At 50.5% G+C, this 5,761-nt stretch overlaps 1 long non-coding RNA gene across 1 annotated transcript; it reads right to left on the minus strand.

Moving 5' to 3' along the window:
* Positions 1-294: 294 nt before the first annotated feature.
* On the minus strand, positions 295-2,545 carry LOC111098153. Its single transcript, XR_005367385.1, has 3 exons — positions 2,468-2,545; positions 1,503-1,594; positions 295-537 (listed from the first exon to the last, which is right to left on the minus strand). It is a non-coding gene; the product is annotated as an uncharacterized LOC111098153 (long non-coding RNA).
* Positions 2,546-5,761: the final 3,216 nt, after the last annotated feature.

A 5,761-nucleotide genomic window follows, 5' to 3' on the forward strand; every position in this document is an offset into this window, starting at 1 on the left:
AGATGCTTAACATCATCAATCATTAGAGAAATGTAAATTAAAACCCCAAAGAGATACCACCTTAGAACCACTAGGACAGCTACAATCAAAAAGATAATAATAAGTGCCGATGAAGATGTGGAGAAATTGGAACCTTCATACATTGCTGGTGGAAATGTAAAATGAAATTGAAAATTTGGCAGTTTCTTAAAAAGTTAAATGTAAAATTGCCAGATGATATAGCAATTCTTCTCCTAGGTATATACCCAGGAGAAATGAAAACTTCTGTCTGCATAAAATCCATGAATGTTTTTAGCAGTTTTATTCACAACAGCCAAAAAGCAGAAATCATTAAAACGATCAAATGCTGGTGAATGGATGGATAAAATGTGGTATAGTCGCACAACAGAATACTATTCGGGCATAAAAAAGGAAAGAAATACTGATACATATTAAAACATGAATCTCAGAAACGTCATGCTAAGTTGAGCAAACCAGACACAAACCACCACACGTTGTATTCAGTCCATGTATATGAAATGTCCAGGAAACGTAAATCTGTAAAGACAGAAAGTAGATCAACGACAGTCTGGGGATTGACTACAAACAAGCAAGATGATGGAAATGTTCTGAAATTGGATAATGGTGATGATTCCACTACTATATATGTTAACTAAAAGTCTTAAACTGTACATTTAAAATAGGTGAATTTGGGCAGCCTGGGTGGCTCAGCGGTTTAGCGCCACCTTCAGTCCAGGGCGTGATCCGGGTAGACCCCGGATCGAGTCCCACGTTGGGCTTCCTGCATGGAGCCTGCCTCTCCTTCTGCCAGTGTCTCTGCCTCTCTCTCTCTCTCTCTCTCTCTCTGTCTCTCATGAATAAATAAATAAAAACTTAAAAAAAATAAAATAGGTGAATAGTATGTGAATCATACTCAATAGAGCTCTTTAAATTATATACATGTATTGCATGTAAAATACACATTCACTAAAAAAAACCCGAATATTTAAAGGATGAGATAAAATTAATGTAACATAATTTCTAGTAATTTCTTCCTGAACCCTTCCAACTCTGGAGACCACTACACTCAATTAGAAGGAGGAGCAGGTGGTCCAATCATTGGAGATGTGGTCCCTGGAGCCAGGCTGCTTAGGTTAAAATCTTAGCTCTGCCATCTACTAGCTGAGTAACTGTGAGGAAGCAATGTAAGTTCTCTGAGGCTCCCTCTTTTTGTTTTGTAAAATGGGGATGATGAGAATAATAATTAAGCAGAATATCCAGGGGCTCTTTGGAGCGGGCCCGTGGGGAGGAGCCACTCCCAACGCATCCCTGGAAGTAACAGTGGACACAGGTCCATTGCCCCTTAGAAGTCTTCCTCATTCCCAACTCCTAGGCAAGTCAGACTCACCAAACCAATCCATAAAGCACCTGCTGTGTACTTAGCACCGAGCACTCAGGTTTGAAGGATGGTGTTTCTCTACTCCAGACACATCATAGGTTTACAGAGTCTAATGAGAACTTACCTCTATTGTGCGGACAGGGAAACTGAGGTCTAGAGAGAAGACAGTAACTCAGGAACACTGGCAGGACTGGAGGTTCCCATGGCTGGAAAGAACTTTGAAAAGAAAATGTCAAAAGTGCAATGGCATTCTGAGTAGCGCAGGGAAGAGAGGGGGAGTGAGCTGAGGACAGTGGGTGGTGCACAGAGCAGGGTGTGGATGTGGACATGGGGGAGCCGCAGCCTGGTGCTCTGCTCAGAGCCGCCGCTGCACCAGCAGCTCCAGTGGAGCAGGGAAGCTGGTGGAGGGTGGGCAGGGCTCTGAACTCCCCAAGACTTGTCAGTGAGGCTCACTGGCTCACCCCGCCCTGGGCCTGCGCTCCGTCCTCTGTGCCTCCACCAGCCTCCTCGAATCCCTGCTGGCTCCGAGAGACTGTCCAACTCCAAGTTTATGACCTCAGATTGGAGCTGTTCCTGGGCTGCTTGGGCAGACCTGACTGCCCCCAGCTCGGGTCCTAGCTGAGCTATCGGGGGGCCCCAGAGTCAACTGCCTTGCAAGCCTAGAGAGAGCTGCAGCCGCATGGACTCTGCCCTGGTACCACCACCCTGCACAGAACCGGGGAGTAGTGGGGTGCAGGGTGGGGTTCCAGTAGCCCAACCTCTTTCCATTCTAATTTGCAGCACCCCCTCCAGCAATCATTCACAGAGTAAGCTCATGATCAACCTCTAAAAATCACTTCTATCTAAACTTGACTTCTAGCGGTCACCCCCCTCTGAAAATTAGGGTTCCAGCCAGAGAATTTTGGAGGCCCTCCCACCCCAATCTCCCCAGATGACAGCTTCTTCCTTCTTCCCAGCTCCTCTCAGCTATCCCATCCTCTGTGCATGGTCTCTGCCTAACCCTCCCTCATCTCACTGACTTTTGGCCACCTCACATGCAGGACAGGGCAGAGGGGTTCAGGAGGATGCGGGGATCACCCCAGGGCTAACCTGCTCTGTGTTCCCAGGTCTGCCCTTTAGCGTGGTATCTTTGACAAGCTGTTTGACTTCTCTGTGCCTCAGTTTCTCCATCTAGGAAGTGAGGGTAATAATGGTACCAATTTCTTATGGTTACTGAGAAGACTGGGATGGAGAGTGGCATTACTATTACCCCCTCCCCCCACAGACCCTCCCCATCCAGGCTTCAACCTCTTCCTCCCAACACAGACATGGGAATTGCACAGAGAGTTGAGACACAGATAAGTAACATTTCGGTTGACCCACTGACATCCTGAGAGCTGAGGCCAGCCCTGTGTTCGAGCCAGCTTGCTCTGGCTTTGGACACTTACAAACATCCCTTCCCAACTTCTCATTCATGGACTACAGCTCAGGAGACTGAAATCAACCTTAGTGAGAGTATGGACACCAAGGGTATTGACAAATGCTACAAATAAGGACTTTCCCCCCAGAGAGCCAGTGGTTAAGCAACTACCAGCACACCGCTACCTGGGGGTCAGGGGACCCTGAGCACTGGATAAGCCCCTGGGAAAGAGCCAGAGGAGCCCCGGAAGAGCTGTGGGTAGAGCTGGCCTGACCTACCTCCTTCTTACCCCCCTCCAGCCCTCCTCCCACTGCAGCCCTGCGCCTGGACCCCTAAGGTGGCTCCTGACTGCGGTCCCCACGCCCACTCAGCTCTCCTCCAATCTCCCCTCCACTAGCCTAGCAGGCAACAACCCCTCAGCTCTCAGCTCCGCTGTTAGGATGAAGGCAGCCAGCCCATCAGGCTCCGCAGGCTCTGCCCACTTTCCTCCTGCTCTTCCTCTGAGTACTGCCTGTCCCTGCCTTAGGGCACCTGTTACCTCCGCCTAAGGTGCTCTTCCCAGCTTTCACGCCTGCTTCCAGGACAAACTCCCCATCTGCCTTCAGAGCTCAGTGTTGGGAGGGTGAGGGGTGGGGGAGACCTTCCCTGACCTCTCACCCCACCCTGGGAAACAATGCTTATCACTGTTTTTATCCTTCTGTGTGTGTGTGTGATTGTTTCGAGTCTTCCCTGCTGCAGAGATGGTGAGCTCCGGGAAGGCGCTAGCGTCGGGCTTGCTCTAGCAACCCGGTACTCCAGCACAAACCTGCAACGCAGGACCTGGTAAATATTTGCCAAATGGATGAATGAAGGAGGAATGATCCAGTCGGAACAACTGACTTTGGGGAGTAAGAGACTGCTTTCAAATCCAGTGGCGGTGGAGCTACACTTGGGCAGTGTCAGAGTCTATGAGTCACTGCGGCACCTAGAAACCTCCGCTTCCTCTTCTGTGAGATGGGATGATAATGGCAATCAGGTTCTTGGCATAACCCCAAGGTTGCTGGGAGATCGGATGTTCAAATGGACTCAAGCGACTTCTCTGAACTGTCCAGCCAACTCATGAGAGGGCTCGGGCTAGGTTCCAGCACTGCGGCTGCAGAGCTGGGTCAGGTGGGAAAATGCACTCTGTCTCCTTGAGTTTCCGTCTCCCCAGCCTGCTCCACGATGCAGCAGCGGGAGGGCTGAGTGCTCGGCCCAAGCCTGGGATGGAGTAAGCCTGGATGGAGCTCAGTGGGTGGCCACTGTGACTGTGATCTTCAGCTCCAAATCCATTTTATACAGAAGCTGGATGTGACTGTGATCTTCAGCTCCAAACCCATTTGCTTATTGAGAAACCAGAGAATGATATTATAGTACGTGCATTTCTGGACCAGGAGGATAGGTCAGAGTTTGGAGAGAGGTCTCCCGAGCATCTTTTCTGTGCCAGGCGCTGCACATACAGGGAGCAGCTGGCCATCCGGTCTGCCGTAGGTGGTTCCTTCCACAGGAGCAACTCAGGAAGGAGATGAGGCTGACCACAGTGGGGGCATCTGGGCAGGCCCTGGGTATAGGCAAACAGGAACCCGGGGGCGATCGGGATGTTCATGTAATGTGGCTGACTAGGAACAGCACAGTGGATGCTCAGAGCTCAGCCTCAGACCACAGGGAAATAGGGCTTCCTGCCTGGAGAGGCCAATGCTGAGCATTGGATCGGAGTTCTGGGGAGGAAGGTACCATATTCTAAGCATCTTCTAAAGGCCGGGCTCCAACCTGGAGACTTCACACAGCATCAAAACAATTCTGCTGGTAGGTGCTACTGGCTCACTTGCCAAAGGAGGAAACTGAGGCTCAAGAGCAGTGTAGTGATTTGCCCAAGGTCACATAGCTCAAAACGTGCTCAACTAGAATTCTAATCGTAAACCAGCAACTTTCCATTGCCCCCTTCTGCCTCCCCGGAATGGGGGCTAGGCCCTGGTGAGGGGCTGGGAGGGGCTGCCCTTGACTCTCTCCTGGAAAGGAAAGGGAGCAACAGGGCCCAGGGCCCTCACAATCTTCTCCAAGTCCTTGCCACTTTGAAGCAGAGGTGGGGGCCTCTGTGAGCCTCTAGCAGAATAATATTATTAGCTATAATTTAATGAGGGGCTATTATGTGCCAGTGAGCTTTCATTAACTCATTTAATCCTCAAAACAGCCCTGTGGCTGAGTCTCATGATTATCCTCATACAGATGAGAAACCAATGTCCAAAAAAGTTAGTATTGATTCCTTTTGCACCTCCTCTTCTTTCTTGGAAAAGAAAGATAGATTGTTGGGACTCTTTGGAACATCGACCCAGGGTCACATAACAACTAAGGGAAGAATGAGTTGGTTGGGAAGTCCTCCCTCCTGTCTACCCTAAGTCCTCCAGGTTGCAGTGAGAGCTTGACATTCCAGAGCTTCTCTGGGCCAAGAGGCAGCCACCCCCTACCTTGCAGCCTTGGCCCCTCCTAGGCTGAGGGTCAGGAGAAGGGTGGTTCTCCTTTGTTCCCCAGGCCTCTGAGGAGCGTCCTAACCCCAGAGAGTCTGGCTGAGGTCACGGGTCTGTGCCCCCTCCCCAGGCCAGCCTGGCCATGCTGGCAGCCCCGTCAATCAGGTGCAGCTCGCTCAGCAGCCAGCCTTTCATTTCCTAAATTAAAAGGGCTTGTGATTCCTAATTGAATTAAAGGCGGGAAGTTCAGCTCTGAGACCAGCAGGGAGATTTCAATCACAAGAGACTCAAGGCAGTTGGGGTGGGCAGGAGGGAGTTGCCCCTCAGGACACCACTGCTTCTCTCTCAGGCTAGATGTAGGCCAGGCATGGTGTCGAGGATGACTAATCCACAGCACCTACTCCCCATAAGCTTTTTGAGCATGTTAGTTCAAGTCAGAGAAATTTCACCCTCCCCCTTGCCCTTTGTACAGTAGACAACCTGTACCACTGCACCAGTCAG

This window comes from Canis lupus, chromosome 12 (genome assembly GCF_011100685.1).
Source record: "Canis lupus familiaris isolate Mischka breed German Shepherd chromosome 12, alternate assembly UU_Cfam_GSD_1.0, whole genome shotgun sequence".
Classification (NCBI taxonomy): domain Eukaryota; kingdom Metazoa; phylum Chordata; class Mammalia; order Carnivora; family Canidae; genus Canis; species Canis lupus.